Below are 17,742 nucleotides of genomic sequence, written 5' to 3'. Positions count from 1 at the left end.
GAATATTCTCTTGTGGATCAACTCGGTCAATATCAAACATTCCTTGGCCTCCCAACATGGCATCAAGGTCAATCTCAGCAGCTGACACAGCAGCAGATACAACAAGCGCAGCTGATACAGCCTGGGATGCTGCCGCCTGTTGTGGTCTTGGGTCTCTGAACTCGTCCCCTGCCGTAGGCACATACTCCGGGTTTATAAGATACCCAAAGAGCGGAGTATGCCTGGGACGCAGCTCAGGCTTGCTTCATGCGCTGGAAGTGCGACACTGTGCAAAGATACGTTTTGTCACACTTTCCACGTAACGAATAGGGCGTCGTTGAGGCAGCGTCGGAGCCACATGATTGAAAATCATCTGTAGGAATCGAGGATACATTGTAAACCGCTCCCGCGCCACAGCCCTTCGTTGCCTATCGATCTCGTAAAAGATCATCTGGCTGAAAGAATATCTTTTATTATAAGTCAACGCAGTCATAGCAGACTGCATTGTCGCACCCATACCATCAGTGCCTGCCTTCCGTCCTGACATACATACGATCATGACGTGCATAAGGAAGCGCCACTGATCTAAAAGGAATCCCTTCCTCCGTTGAGTGTCCCCTAAGAGACCAGAATACCCCATCCTGAGGAACGCCCCATCACGGAATGGCGCAACAAACTCCGTTGGGTCATCCCTCGTCTCTTCACCAAACTGCAACGCCACCCGTATGTGTTCAGAAGAAAACTGAACAACTTGACCGTTTACGGTGGCTCGCATAACCGGGGGCTCAACCCGGCAATCGTACTCTACCGTCTCCCAAAAGTCTTCAATATTCGGTAGGGAAATAGGCAGGGTAGTTGTTATTGCGTGATATATCCGTGAGCGCAGGAGAAAAGTAATTATCTCCCTATAGTCCTCCACGCCCTTTGCATCTGGGTCAAGTGTTATGAACTGGTTATGAGCTGGGAAGAATTGTCTGTGATCATCACCGTCATCACCTGCACCTCCTGCACCTCCAACAGCAGCCATATCTGCACTAAACGAACCAAGTTAGATAAACGTTAAAGTGTTACACAAGTTCGCTTGATTATCAGGAGCGAAGTTGTGAACAAACCTGTATAGGCGAAGTTAAAGGTGAGGCGAAGTTGGGAACAACTTCGCTTCATCTTTAAGTTCGTCTAATTAATTTTGAAGTAAAATGGTCTGGGCGAAGTTAGTGATAACTTCGCCTCTTCACAACATCGCCTCAGGCGAAGATAAGGGTTAGGCGAAATTAAGCCTCAGGCGAAGTTGCGGATAACTTCGCCTCAGGCGAAATTAATCGTCAGGCGAAGTTGCGGATAATTTCGCCGAAACCCTAACTTCGCCTGAACTGAATCGGCAACTGTTAGGATTCTAACAGCCGGAATCCGATGATTCGGCAAAGTTTGACGATCCAGGAGATTGTAACACATGATATTACGGATGGTTAGATGAAAAGATTGTCCATGAACACGTAATACAAGTTCGTAAATCTCGGTTTTGAAAGGTCACCGGACCGAGGTCACGAAACCGTTCAAAACGACCTATGAAAAGCATCACTGTCTTTGGATATACGGTTAATCGATAACACACACCTTGAATCTATGAACGAAGCTGAGAAAAAGGATCGAAATCGGAAACGAATCAAGTTCGCCGTAAAAGATATATGTTCGCCGGAAATTTCGAATAAGTTCGCTGTATATTCTGATGAAAAGTTTTGACCCTTAAAATCCTTTATATAGAGGCTCTGTTATACAGGCGAAGTTACAGATAACTTCGCCTAGGCGAAGTTATCCACAACTTCGCCTGTTCAACAACATCGCCTATATATTTACAAAATCAAACCTTATAATTTTAAACAATTTGAATTAAAACTTCCCGACTTGATCAATTCTAAGTAACCAGTTAAAAAATAATACAACTACAAAACTAAGAAAAACTTATAAAAATTTAACGATTAAGGGATCAAATTTCAGTCTAGTCAGGGACCACCATGTTTTAGAAAAGATCCTAACGGAATCATACTAACTACGTGACTATCACATAGATCCGTGTTTAGCTGTATTATGACACATAGAGACAGGTTGTAAGCAGGTAAAATGCTTAAGATGGTTTTCATCGTTTCTGTGATACGAGTTAGGTTCAATTAATCCTTAAAATTTAAGTGGGCAACAACTCAGAAATATTGATTCCTCCTATCTATTCTCAAAGCGTATTTGGCTTTCCCCAAGTCACCCCGAATTGACTTCGACCCATAGTGTCTGATTAACTTGTAAGTATTCTTTGTCTGCTTCCCGTACACATTCTTACTCCATGATTGAGAAGTCTCGATATCTTGAACTCTCGAATGTTACAATAACTCATAAGTACTAAATTTTTTTATTTTTTTATTTTTTTTTTATTTTTTTTTTATTTTTTTTAAAACGCATACTTATAGACTTCAGAGTAATAAACAACTGCAAGTCCCGAATCTGGATCACTGCAGTGTGGTGAAACGCCTTCTTCACGGGAATCAGAACACTTACGGGCTCGTGTATGATAGGGTAATCACTTTTCTGCCTATCAATCGGAAAGATATACATGAAGACACGCAAAACTCTTAAGGAGTTTCCACATAAAATCAAGTAAAATTTAATTTGTATCACATCTACTTTTACGCACCATAAAAAGTTACCATGACATACAATGATTGTCCTAAAGCCTTTTAAGCCTAATAACTTCACTAGTTAAGCACACGAAGTTAGTATATCTATCATTTTCCATGGTTGGATCAATTTTCCGTTCAACATAGCTAACTAACTTCTTACGAAGTAACAGACTTGAAAAGTAATTTCATTTCCCTTAAAAAAAATTTTGACTTCAATCGCCCCGATCATGTCAAAGTCTTCAGGTAAACGGCAATCCTGAAGATCCAATGGATCAACTGGACCGACCACATACAAGTATGTGTCCTTCTAACTAAGTATGACCGACTAATTTTCAGCGACAGAAAGAAAACACATCATAACCGCCCCGGTCACTTTCAGTCATCTGGTTAATGGCGACCCTCATTCTCTACAAGTAGAAACGAGGACCAAAACATATCCGAGGATATGTCCATCAAACTGAGGTAACCGACTAATTTTAAGCAATAGTGACGTTTTTTTTTTAAATAAACACAAAAACATGGTTACTCGGGATTGATCATCCCGTTCAGCTCAATTAGGTTTTGAAATCTGGATTTATCAAACGCTTTTGTAAATAAATCAGCGAAATTTTCTAGCGTATCGACCTTTTCGACCTTAATCAGTTTCTTCTCAGCACAATCCCGTATAAAATGATGACGAATGTCAATATGTTTAGTTTTACTATGTTTCACGGGATTGTTAATTACTGAGATGGCAGCAGTGTTATCAATAAAAATAGGAGTGAGTAAGAAATTCAGACCATAGTCGCGCAATTGCTGCTGAATCCACAAAACCTGAGAGCAGCAGTTGGATGCTGCCATATATTCAGCTTCGCACGTAGAGATTGCGACTGATGTCTGTTTCTTGCACTGCCAGGAAACTAATCTTCCACCGAGAAACTTACATCCTCCTGTTGTCGACTTCCGACTCTGATTGCACCCTCCATAATCAGAATCCGTATAAGCAACCAGTTCCACGTCTCCTCCCTTCGGGTACCACAACCCTAGCTTCGGCTTGCCTTTGAGATACCGCAAAATCCTCTTCACACCCTTCATGTGAGATTCCTTTAGGTTTGCCTGAAAACGAGCACAAAGACAAACAGCAAACATTATATCAGGCCTAGAAGCAGTCAAATACATCAAAGAACCTATTATAGCCCGATACTGAGTTGGGTCCACATCTGCGTCACCGTCTATTTCAGCTCCCAACTTGTGGTTGACGCAAATTGGAGTGTCAAATGGAGAACAGTCCTCCATCTTGAAGCGCTTGAGGACATCATGAACATATTTTGTTTGATGAATGAACATCCCATCCTTCTTTTGATCAACCTGAAAACCTAAAAAGAACGTTAGTTCACCCATGGCACTCATCTCAAATCTTTTCTTCATGACGGCCTCAAATTCCTGACACATGGAGACTCTTGATGCAGCAAATATGATGTCATCCACGTAGACTTGAACTAGCAGGAAGTCACTTCCATCTCTCTTCACAAACAGTGTGCTGTCAATCAAACCCCTTTCAAAACCATTTTCTAGCAAGTAGTCCGATAACGTTGAATACCAGGCACGAGGTGCCTGATGTAATCCATACAGCGCCTTGCTCAACTTGTACACATGATCAGGAAAGTCTGGGTCAGGAAAACCCGGAGGTTGCTCAACATACACAACCTCATCAACTTTCCCATTGAGGAACGCACTCTTCACGTCCAACTGAAACACTTTCATCTTCTTAAAAGCAGCAAACGCCAAAAACAATCTTATCGCTTCCAACCTGGCCACCGGAGCGAACACTTCATTATAATCTATCCCCTCTTGCTGATTGAACCCTTTAACGACCAGCCTCGCCTTGTTTCTTATAATAATCCCCTTTTCATCTCTCTTGCACTTAAACACCCATTTTGTGCCTATCGCATGCACATTCCTTGGTTTTTCAACCAAAGTCCAAACTTCCATCTTCTTAAATTGAGCCAACTCTTCTTGCATGGCCTCGACCCACGAGCTGTCCTTAAGAGCCATTTGATAATTTTTCGGTTCAATCTGGCTAATAAAGCATGAGTACAAACATTCGTTCATTATACCCGTTTCCTTAATGTTTGTATAAACACAGGTGTGCTCATTCAAGCTACTTCTGGTTTGTACACCGGAGGACACATCACCTATAACATTCTCCAAAGGGTGGTCTTTGTGAATTCTCGTGGTCGGAACAGCACCGACATGCAAATTATCTTCTAAATTAGAAGAGAGCTCATCAATGGTTGTTTCTGGCTGAGAGTGAAATGGATTGATAAACTCTTCTTCAGGAGAGACAGCAGGGGAACCGATAGAATTTGATGAGGACGGTTGACAATCATCAAATAGCTGTCTATGTGCCAAATTTTCCTCCTCATCTAGAATCATCTTCGTAGCAACACGTTCTTCTTCTTCTGTACAAAACAAATCAGGTATGTTAAAAGACTTGAAGAGCCTATCATAGTCGAAAATCCCAGGAGGTCCGATGCTCGGTCTTGGCGATCTGTAACTCGTAATGTCGGTGTTACATACCACCTCAACCTTGCCGTTCGTTGTATTAAAGACACGCCTGTTGGGAGTCCCAACTTCATAGCCGACTAAGATTCCTTCAACGGCTGCTTCACCAAACTTTGAATGTGCCTTTAAAATTGAACACGGGGAACCGAAAGCTTCAAGTCCACACAAATTGGGCTTTCTCCCATGCATAAGCTCGTAGCATGTTTTATTAAGTCTTTTTACCGTTAAAACTCTATTCAGTACATAGCAAGCTGTAGAAACAGCTTCTGCCCAGAACACCACCGGAAGCTTCGAATCAGCCAGCATAGTTCTGGCTCCTTCAATTAAAGTTCTATTCTTCCTTCAGCCACTCCATTCTGTTGCGGAGTATACGGAGCGCTGAATTGGTGTTCAATCCCTCTTGACAGACAGAAGATCTCCATTTCAAAATTTTTAAACTCGAAACCATTGTCACTTCTGATGAACTTCACTCGTTTATCCATAATGTTCTCAACTTTGGTAATCAGATTCTTCACCATTTGAGCCGTTTCGTCCTTTGATTTCAAGAAGTAAACCCACGAGTATCGTGAGTAGTCATCAGTGATCACCAAGCAATAAGTTGTACCACCTAGACTTCTTACATTCACAGGACCGAAGAGATCCATGTGAAGCAGCTCTAGTGTACTGGCAATTGAATTTACTTTCTTGGTGAGATGGGACTTCTTGTGCTGCTTTCCCTTTTTGCATGCAATACATTTGTCTTCAAAATTGAAACTTTTTAAGGGAACACCCAACACAAGCCCATGTCTGACAATATGGTTCATCTTCCGAAGATGAATGTGCCCCATTCTCCTGTGCCACAGTTCAGATTCCGATTCGCTTGCTTTCGTCAAAAGGCACGATTCTTCCGTTGACATTTCAGTTGAACTTAAATCCATCATATACGTATTTCGATCACGTGGAGCCTTCATTACTATCCACTCCTCTGGTATTTGAAAACCAGGCTTCAACACAATCGCATCAGTCTTCGTGAAGTGTACGGTATAATCTTTATCACAAATCTGCGACACACTCAGCAGATTGTGCTTCAGTTCTTCAACAAAGTTCACATTTTCTAACGTCATCTTCCCATTAGTTACCGTACCCCTTCCTGTTATTTTGCCTCCACTCTCACCGGCAAAACTGACTCTTGCTCCTTGAACAGGTTTTAAATCTTGTAACAAATCCTTGTTACCAGTCATGTGCCGGGAACAGCCGCTGTCCACAACCCAAAGATTCTTGGACGCCCTATTCAACTATTCCTGCACAAACAAAAGAGATTATTAAAATTTGGGGACCCAAGACCTCTTGGTCTTGGGTCGATTAACCTTCTTAACAGAACTCACACACCTTGGCTGACCAAAGTTAGCATTAGAAAAATTTCCACGAGTCCTAACAGGATACCTCCTTGGAGACTGATAGTGAGGCCAACCAAACCGACGAACATTAAGAGAATCAAAAGAATTATAGCATTTGGTTTGGTTATTAGTAGTGTAAAAACGAGATGTGTTTCTTTGAAAACCTGTATTATCTCTCAAATTTGAATGGTTTTCATTTTTAACATTTAAACGATTATCAAAAACCTTAGTCTCAGTTTTCGAGGGCCTCACCTCTCTGAAACGCTGCTTCAGAGGGCAATCAGCAACAAGGTGCCCTGTTTGATTACATCTAAAACAACACCTATGTTCAGCTTTCTTTTCAGCAGATGTTTTAGATGTGGAGGCAGTATTACCAACCGTACGTCTCACATAAGGTGGGACATATGGGTTGAGTGGAGTACTCCTTTTAGTTGAATTAACTTTTTCTCCACTAGTGGTTAACACTTCCTTCTCTTTTGTCTTACCCGACTCGGATGACTTATCCGAATCAGATGAGACTGGACTTGAAATAGAAATTTTAACTTTTGAGACAGGCGAACTTGTTTCGCCTTTACTAACTTCCGGTACTTTACCAGTTTCCTTAGCAGGACCTGTCTGATCAGCTACAAAATTAACAGATTCATGAACACTAGGATTGAAAGTATAATTATGGTTATAAGGTGGTGGAACCTCATGGTAACCAATTCCTCCCCTCTTAGGTGAGGAACCTTGATCACTAACGAGGTGATCAAGAATAGCAGAGGAATTCCGGAATTGCTCCAGTTTCCTATTTAGTTCCACCACTTTTACATGGTGATCAGCAATCTGTTTTTCTTTCTCAGCGATTAACTTGGTTTTCTCTTCTAAAACCTCGTAGCTTAGATCAATCACATCAATTTTCTCAGCTAATTTTGTTTTTAAACTTTTAACGTCTTTTTCACATGCTTTAATTTTTATTTTATAATTATTTTCTCTTGTCTTTGTGAAGTGATGATCTTCTTTCAAGGTTTTAAATTCGGCATCCAACTTAACATACTGATCAGTAATTGTAGCAAGCTGTTCAGACAAGTTCTCACATTTAGTACAGATAGGTTTAGTACATACCTCGGAGTTCTGGTAATTAGCCATGAAAGCTTTTTCATTTTCAGCAGCTTTCATACATTCTTCAGCTGCAACCTTCGCCATGTGTGCCTGCTCAAAGAGTTCTCCAGAGAACATGTTCCAGTTGTATTCACCAGCATCAGACATCATGGCATTATTCCCATTGTTATCTCCACTTTGCTGTGTAGTCCTCCCCTGACTACGTTCTACACGTTCATTAGTGCACTCCTTTGCAAAGTGTCCATTTTGTTGACAATTGTAACACCTCACCCTTGACTTATCAAATCCTGGCTTTCCACCTACGAACTTTCTGCCAGTCTTCTTCATGAAACGCTTCACTCTTCTGACTATCATCGCCATCTGCCATTGCAGATCCATCTCCTCCAGATCACCAGGATCGATCTGGTCATAGTCTTCTTCCAAAGCAGCAGGGTCCACTATCTTCCCTTATATGTAGTTCTCGTAAGAAGCAATAAAAGATGCATAGAATGCAAACTGCTATTCAGCAGATTTGACACTCATTGGCATCTTAGTGTAGTTATTGCTTGAAGCACTGTGAGAGAAACTACTCTTGGATGCTTGAGGTTTCGAAGCACTTGATCCTCCAACAACAAAGCAAACATCACCGTTCATGTTTACTGACACATTTCCTTCATGAGAAGAGTTAGAACCTGACTCTCCTTTGGAGTAGTAAGTAGCAGATTCAGACTTCGAACTTGAGCCTGAGTTAACTTTGGCACCATACATACCAGGGTCTTGAACCTGATCCGTTGGTGTCTCTTTACGAACCATATTAAGCTCAAAGGTTCTGAGCTTGTTTACTGCTGTCTCCAAGTCATAATTGTGAAAGTCTTTGTCTTCCCTCATTAGAACAGTGTACATTTCCCACTTCGGTGGAAGAGCATCGAGAAGCTTCTCAACTATTTCCTACTCTCTGTAAGCAATAGAATAGTTGTTCAGCTCTGTCATTAGATGATAATATCGGGTGATAATATCATCGAGCGATTCGTTCTTCAAATACTTGAAGACAGAGAACTGGGTCTTTAACAGCTTAATCTTCGAGGCACGAATACCCACGTTCCCTTCAAATCTATTATCAAGAGCATCCCAAAGCTCTCGTGCAGAAGTGTACTTCCGGAATGTATGGAGAATCTCTTGAGGAAGAGCCATAGTAATTGCAGCATGGGCCTTGCTCTCGGCCTCATACATCTTCTTCTCTTCTTCCTCCATCTTGCTGTACTTCTTTATCACATCCCGACCTTCGTATTCCATTGTCGGTGGAATATATCCATCCTGGATGCACACCCACATCTTTGCATCCTGGTATTTAATATACTGAATGAACCTATCCTTCCACGCCACAAAGTCGGTTCCTTTCATCAACCTTGGGGCCTTAGTAGCCGACCCCGCTTCAACTTCCATTTTGACTAACTCTGAGATGTTAATCGGCGACATCTTCTCGAAAACACGAAAAACCTGATAAAAACAAAAATTCTTCCAAACAGTACTATAGGCGAAGTTAAGGATAACTTCGCTTAAGTGTTAACTTCGCTGGAAAATCCTTAAATTCGCGTGACTTGGCGAAGTTGAGAATAACTTCGCTTAAGGTAAGCGAACTTAGGAGATAAGCGAAGTTGAGGATAACTTCGCTTAGGCGAACTTATGAGGTAGGCGAAGTTGTGGTTAACTTCGCTCAACCTTATATCTTCGCCGAAACCCTACTTCCAGCGACGGCAACTTCGCCTGAAGAACAACAACTTCGCCCGAAGAACACTGAAAATATTCAGATCTGTTTTCGACGATTTAGCAGTTTCCGGTCGGTGTGACGGCTTGAATATGACTGTATAAGGTGAGTATACCACAATATCAACGAAAACACGTCCCGCGAATAGGTCAAACGAGACGTTTTCTACAACCGCATGAAATCCCGAACCACACAATCGAGCCAATGTAGGTTCCCGGACGGATCTTACACGGGATATCGCTATCTACGCAGGTGCGGAATCCCTGCGTAGGTAGTTACGAGCGTAGAATACGTAAAACAAACACACGCGATACAAACGAACACGTTATATATTATAACTTGAAACACGTCTATTACAGACTCTATCTCTCGTCTATCGACTTGCTGAAACACACGTGATTAACCAAAACACTAACTCTAAACCGTAAACCCGTAGGCTATATAAATACACGACAACTTCGCCTCAGGCGAAGTTGTCAGTAACTTCGCTCGTTGAACAAGTTCGCCTAAGCGAACTTGTCGACAACTTCGCTTGTTCAACAAGTTCGCCTAAGCGAACTTGTTGACAACTTCGCTTACATACATAAACATAAACTTAAACATAATTACATTACAGACTCGATTACAAACGCTAGACTATGAACTACTGACATTTATGTACCAACACACAACTTACCCGAAAATTGAATGGAACAAAAAGAAATTCGTGGTCAAATGGTCTTGAAACTGGAAAGTCAACAAGGCATAAAAAAACTTGAATTATCTTGAATAAATCAACAATAGACGAGAGTAATTTCGTGAATAAGAGATGTTGGTTGATGTGTTTTAGTAATATGTTATGGTTTTATGATGTGTTTAGATTAAATAAAACAATTTAAAATCGTTTATTAGGTAATTGTACATTTAAGGAAACCGAATTATGAAATTATGACAAAATAGGGTCAATTAACATAAAATTTCATATTGTGCAACAAGAAAATGAATGTGATCATGTTATAATATCAGATGACATGGCTTGTGACTTAATTTTCGAGATTAGGGTCAGTTTAGGAAGAATTTAGAGGATCGAAAACAAATAAACAAAAAAAATCAAATTATGTTGATTTGAAAGGGACCGCGTATCACGATGGAGAGTAGGCGACACCATCCGTAGCACGATGGGTGTTGTCAGTTAGAGTTTCCATTGTGTCAGATTTGGTCCCTTACTTTCTAAATATGCATTCTTTAGCCATTTTAAACGATTTAAAGAGTTTCTAATATTTGTTTGACGAGTTTGAAAGTTATGAGGATATAAATGGGTTAAACCAAGTTAAATACTAATAAATGAAATTTTTAAACAATCTCGTTTGAATTTCATTCCCTATTCGGGTAAACAAAAACGAATACATATAAAAAAATCCGAAATGTTACCGAGATAGTGTAACGATATTATTGAGAATGGAGGCGAGTTGAGGTATTCCGGCGTTGTGCGAAAGGATAGAAGGTCCACGCTAGCAAATCACTAACAGAGTTAACATCCGTGATCATGGTCCGTTAAAAAAATACCCCTTTAATAGGACCAGACAAGTTTAAAGTTGGGACAGTTATTCGCCAATAGGATATAATTGTGATTGTTAAAAGCCAATTTTCCAATATAAAAAAAAGAATGATATCAAAGCAATCACTCATGGTTACCTAACACTAGGACAGGTTCTTGGAGAAATTTTGTCACACCCCGACCAAAGGTGAAAGAACATGCCGGGCGTAACGATTGAATGGACAGTAGCTCAAAATACACTAATTAAAATGACAATAACTATTTAATTTCATTAACATTAAACAAGTACACAAATCTAATAATAAGAAACAATCACATCATTCTTTTTGTATTTTGGGTGATTATCCTAAGGTAATACTAATATCTTCAATCTTGAACAATATCACTGTTTGTACTTGTAGCATGTATAAAAATAGAGTGTCATATGAATGTTGGTGAGACTACATAAGTTTAGTATTATATATATATATAGATAAGTAAATCAAAATTCATATGTGAATGATGAGCATTACAAATCTAATGAAAATGTAAACAACTAAATAGATGTGAACACGTTCCTATTGATACCAAATCAATGTACTTGGGTAAATGTATGATCATACTAGATGAGAATAGATGAGGATGAGATACCAACCACCAAACATAAAATACACATTTAAGCACATAGAGCATCATCATAGAGCATGCAATAATCACACATAAACATATATACAATATTGCTTTGAGTAGATGTAGAAATAAAACATGAATAAAATTGAATAAGGTATAGATGCTACCCCCAAAATATAAAAGACGGAAAAAGGGGTATGTAAACTCACATTGGATATGATAGACGATGACGTAAGGGTGGTTAAAGCGAACACGTTACTTACTTCCACAAGAAGTCTTGGATGCTATAAATGAACAAGACTTGATAATACGGGTTTATAACGGATTTGGAATTAATAAAGCATTGAAAATATTTATATACATTTTAAATAAGTCGAATTAAACGTAACGATTAATTATTTTCACAAGTTATTTATTCATTTTTAACTAAAAATTTCTAATATTTATTATATAATTATCTATTTAAACGAAAAACTTATTTTGGTGATGGGCTCATTTAGACGAATTAAACTATTTTTAGTTTAAATATCTCTTTTAAAATGCACACGCACACACACACACACACACATATATATATATATTAGGTATTTTTTTAAATCAAGGGGATATAAATTTATAAATGGATATATAATTACATATATGTATGGAATCGTTAAATGGGAAAAATTTCCTTTAATAGGTTAAAGGGGTTCGGTTCGTTAAAACAAGTATAACACTATTGGCTTTTAATATATTTATAACTTTAAATAATAAAATTTAACTAAAAACAAAGGAAATAATAAAAAATAAAAAAAAACTGTCAAACTGGTGCTGTAGAGGATCGAACCCGGGTCTGTGAGAGCCTTGGTTGAACGCGCACCAACACAACCAACTGGACAAACTAGAATATTGATGTAAGTTTGCTTTAGATTTAATACAACTACATGCGTTGGTTAGTTTCTAAATCAACATAAACCCTAATTAGACAAACCCCAAATTGATCATCTTATACCCTCTATCCATTCAAATTGACAAGGGGTTTTAACAAGCATTCATATCCGATCAAAACCCATATAATAATTCCCCGGTATGATGATGTATTGAGGGTGAACGACAACCTAGGGTTTACGGCTGGAACACAAAATCAAACTCGATCTTAGACAGCTTGCGCATTGATATTGATTTACGGTTTTAACTCGGAATGATGAGAGGATACTGTAGTTTTGTTTAATTGAATTATTGACTAGTATTTATAGGGGATTGGCATCAATATATGTTTGCGGTTTGTTATAATGATAATTGATCAATTCGTTCAAAGTTTGCTGGCAATTATGCTGGATTACCATATAGGAGATTAATGTGTCGGACAAGACGCGAGTAAGCATGAATGATTTTGTGTTTTACGGCTTTGATTTGATGATCTAGACTTGAAGATAAGAAAGGGGTGAGGGCTGGTCGTTGATGACGGGTCAAAGGGAAAGGAAAACATGGATCTTGAATAATATTTACAAATTGATCCCTGGTTTATGGTTGATCGATCACAAGTTGTAAAAATATAAATCATAAGGAAATTAAACATAATCGATACTTTAAGTAAAACATAACGAATATAATATAAGTCTTAAGAATTCGTTTTGTTATTAATACGTATGAGTCGGGTTTTGGGTTTGAAAAATAACAAGTATTACAGTATTCACAACGTTTTGAAAATTTAGTCCCGAAATTATAGAAAAACCATAACATAGAGAAAGAAAGTAAGTGTCAAAGTGATATTTTTGATATAAAAACACTAACACAGATCTTTAAGTGACCCAAATAACGATACAAAAGGAAAAATATGATAAGAACACTTATATATATGATGTACCAGCGGCGTATCCAGCAAACCCTTATCACATCGATATTTGTATCATTACCTAGCATCACCCTAGGTTCCGAGTTATGACATACAACCATATTCACCATGTGTTCCATGCGAGGATTTTGATAATTATGCGTGCACTCATAATTATTCAGATCGTCGCATGATGCACATGGTTCGTCCCGGTGTGCGGGTTTGAAAACAAGGGCAAAAGAAAACTTTTTAAATTTATATTTAAATTGAATCATTTGATCAAGAGCAGTGAACTAAAAATTGAATGAAATTTGATGACCATAATTAACTAGTAAAAATAATCCTAGAAAAAAAAAACGAAATTGTTGAAGTTAACCATCGAGAATAACAACAAATTGAAATAAATAGATGGGGAAGTTTTGAAGTTAAATAAATAGTTTACACATTTGATGTATAGAGATATTGTAGATGACAACAAAATTCAAGAATAACTATCCACATAAATTAGTCCGCACAACAAACAATTCACACGCTTAAAGGAACATGATAGTAGATTAGACAAAATTATAAAATTGGATAAGATAAAGAAGGAGTATTACGAGAGTGGGGTGAGTTTTGGGGATTTTGGGTAGCCGATTAATATAAAAATAAATTTTGTATATGCGACTCCTATTAGATAACTATGTACAACAAATGTTCATAGTCCCAATTTCTAAAGCAAAACGTCTTTAGGGTATAGGTCATAGGTAGTTTATGGTACAAATACGGTACTATTCGATAACCATGCACAACACCATGCACATCGTCCCTGTAAATAACCGGTCATAGACCACTTAAATCGTGATAAATTGTGTAACAATAAATAGTGCAATAAACGACATAATAGGAATAAATGAGAGATTGAACATCATTATAAATAAACATAATTTTTATTCGTAACAAACTTGAGATTTGATTAAGTCAATACATTAGATATAAAAGAAAAGAACTAAATAAAATAAACGTCTTTGCGTAGCATGTCTTCATAAAGGATTAGGCTTAGACTTGGGAACCGTTGATGTAACACGCATGTCCTTGGGCACCTTGAGTAGATTGGTTTACTTGAGCTTGGTTGGATGAGTTTTGGTTGGCTTGGGTAGCTTGATTATGTTGGACTTGAAATGCTTGATTGGGTTGAGCTTGGATTGGTTGAAGTTGATTCACTTGGGTTTGGTTTAGTATGATTGAATTTAGTTCATGTGTGCGAGTCTTGGGCATGCATTGCGATAATGGCTAGTGTCTCCACAATTGTAGTAAGCTCTAATAGTTGAGGGTGATTGAGTAAATGGTTGAGCATAAGGTAAAGTTCCGGGTTGGGTAAGAGGCGAGGTAAGTGGTTGCATCATGAGTTGGTTGCGTTCACGACATGTGGTAAAGAGGTGACCAAATCGATCACAATGGGTGCATTGGCGACACTTTGAGGTTAGGCGAATGGTGAAATTTACAGGTATCACATAACGGGTGGGTCCTGTGTAGGGCTTCTTGGTGGGTTGGGCTTGTGATTGGGCCAAGATATAGTTTTCGGAATGGACTTTCTTTTATTGTTGCGGTAGTGGGGAGAGTTGTTGTTGTCCTTGAAGGATTCAGGCTTAGAAGACTCGGGTTTGGAAGATTCAGGTTTGGGTTCTTTGGTGGGATCAGATGTAGGCTTCTTGTAACTCTTCTGCGTCAAAGTCCCGGCCTTGAGGTGGTTCTCGGTGAGGGTACCGGCAAAGATGATGGCATGATGGAGGGTTTGAGGATCACGACTTAGGACGGAATCTTGGATTTGCATAGGCAAAACCTAGAGGTGAGATGTACTTGTCGATTGAGCGTTCAAAGGGAGTGACCATGTGGGTATTAGAAGGCTCAGTTCATGGAAACGATCGATGTAGATGGTGTCATTACCACTTTCTTGTTTCAAATTCCAATATTCCTCCTCCAACTTTCGAAGTTCATGTTTCAGGAAAAACTTCTTGAGCATGAGTTTCTTGAGGTAAGGCCATGACAACCTCGAATCCAAGGCGTGTTTCTCGCCATTCCACCATGTGAGGGCGCTTTTCTTGAAAACACTCGACGCATAGGTGGTCTTCTTGTCCCCCGGACACGCACAATAGAGAAACACACTCTCCATCTCTTCAAACCATTGAAGGAGGGCGGTAGCACCCTCGAGCCCAAAGTACTCGGTTGGGTTAGCACTTTTGAATTGTTTGAAAGAGAACGTAGTTGTGTTTGGATTCATGGGTGTGGCAGTGGCATTCATGGTTTTGGAGTTAAGAGATGATTGTTGAGAGGGCTTCCATGATTCCCTTAGCAATGCGGGATGACATGCTACGGCCCGAGTTGCTAGTACGACGGTCACGGTTGATAAGGCGGGAAGAAGACATGCTACAATGACGACATGCTATGTTTTGGGAAGAAATTTTTTTTTATAACTATGTGAAATTTCGGGTTTTGTGAAAATTCATGAGGGTACAAAATAAAATTGTATTAACCTTAAATTAGAGTATTGATGAAATTGATAACTTGAGAAAATATTCATTCTTAACAAAATAAAAAATTTAAACCAAAATCTCATCGTTGGAATATCCATGCGTCATCGTGAATTCGGTATATGATTTAAGAGTGTGGTTGTCACATGACCGCGTTTGATACAATGATGGTAGTAGATTCGGGTACGTTTTGTGTGATATGCTTTGGTTTAATAAGTTCCACACCCTCACCGAACACTCCAGGAAGGCAACCGGGTCTCGCGGTTAATTGAGATTTATGCGCATTGAACTTCCTTAGGCTCGCAAGCCTTGGTGTCAAGAGTTCGGTGAACAAGTGTGTTCCTCTTACAGTTTACTACATATTCGTCACCCGAATCATCCTCAAGGAGAGGGGAGTAAAAAGGTGGGATTTCTTAAGGAATTTCCCGATTAAAAACCGTTCTAGAGTTTTAAAAATAATTTTGATAGTGAGGCACAGCCTCGGAATAAGTGTGTGATTTTGTGTACAAGAATAATATTAAATCATTAAATAGTGCTTAAGCTACTGCAATCAATAATATAACTCAGGGTACAAATACGTAAAGACATATCACGTATAAGGACCCTAAGCATGTTACTAGGTCTTTAAATCTAACCACCTATCTTATAGACTTTGGCTCTCTGTCACACCCCAACCAAAGGCGAAAGAACATGTCGGGGCGTAACGTATTGATTGGACAGTAGCTCAAAAGACACTAATTAAAGCGACAATACCTATTTAATTTCATTAATATTAAACAAGTACACAAATTTAATAATAAGAAACAATTATATCATGATTTGGTATTTTTAGTGATTATCCTAAGGTAATACTAATATCTTCAATCTTGAACAATATCACTACTTGTACCTGTAGCATGTATAAAAATAGAGTTTGTCAGCACAAATGTTGGTAAGAATACATAAGCTTTTGTATTATATATATATATAGGTAAATCACAATTCATATGTAAATGATGAACATTACAAATCTTAAGAAAATGTAAACAACTAAATAGATGTGGACCCGTTCCTATTGATACAAAATCAATGTATTTGGGTAAATGTATGATCATATCATATGAGTATAGATGAGGATGAGATACCAACCACCAAACCTAAAATAAACATTTAAGCACATAGAGCAAGCAATAAATCATACATAAACATATATTGAATTGTGCTTTGAATAGATGTAGAAATAAAACATGAATAAAATTGAATAAGGTATACATGCTACCCCCAAAATATAAAAGATGGAAAAAGGGGTATGAAAACTCACATTGGATATGATAGACGATGACGTAACGGCGGTTAAAGAGAACACATTAGTTACTTTCACGAGAAGTCTCGAAGATATGTCCTAATTTTAAATGTACAAATAAAATAAATACTTGGATGCTATAAATGAACAAGACTTGATAATAAGGGTTTATAACGAATTTGGGATTAATAAAGCATTGAATATATTTTATATACATTTTAAATAAGTCGAATTAAACGTAACGATTAATTATTTTCACTAGTTATTTATTGATTTTAATTATATGTAACATCCTAAAATTCTCGTATTTAATAAAAGAAAGTCATGTTTAGTTATTGGGTCTATTCAAGACATAAATATCATTTGATCGAGGTGATCGCATGACAACCATGTCCTCGGGAATCACATAACCTGGTTTCAGAATCAAACACTCTTTATCTGTAAATACTACTGTAGTGTATTGCTTATCACAGATTTGCGATACACTCAATAAATTATGATCCACTTTATCACAATAGTTAACTTTCTCAAACGTAATCTTCCCATTTGAAACATCACCTTCCTGTGTGATCATACCTCCA

General features: G+C 38.4%; 1 long non-coding RNA gene across 1 annotated transcript in view; it reads left to right on the top strand.

The window, feature by feature from the left end:
* The first annotated feature begins 2,868 nt into the window (after positions 1 to 2,868).
* LOC143578965 (uncharacterized) overlaps positions 2,869 to 17,742 on the top strand; it is a 44,562-nt gene continuing 29,688 nt past the window's right edge. The window contains exon 1 of the long non-coding RNA XR_013143368.1: positions 2,869 to 3,013. This is a non-coding gene — a long non-coding RNA (uncharacterized LOC143578965). The remainder of the gene's footprint in view (positions 3,014 to 17,742) is intronic.

The sequence above is a fragment of the Bidens hawaiensis genome, unplaced genomic scaffold (assembly GCF_021521415.1).
Source record: "Bidens hawaiensis isolate Kalapana, Puna unplaced genomic scaffold, B.hawaiensis_p1.1 tig00029413_1, whole genome shotgun sequence".
NCBI classification, from domain to species: domain Eukaryota; kingdom Viridiplantae; phylum Streptophyta; class Magnoliopsida; order Asterales; family Asteraceae; genus Bidens; species Bidens hawaiensis.
This window is presented reverse-complemented; position numbering and strand designations above follow the sequence as displayed.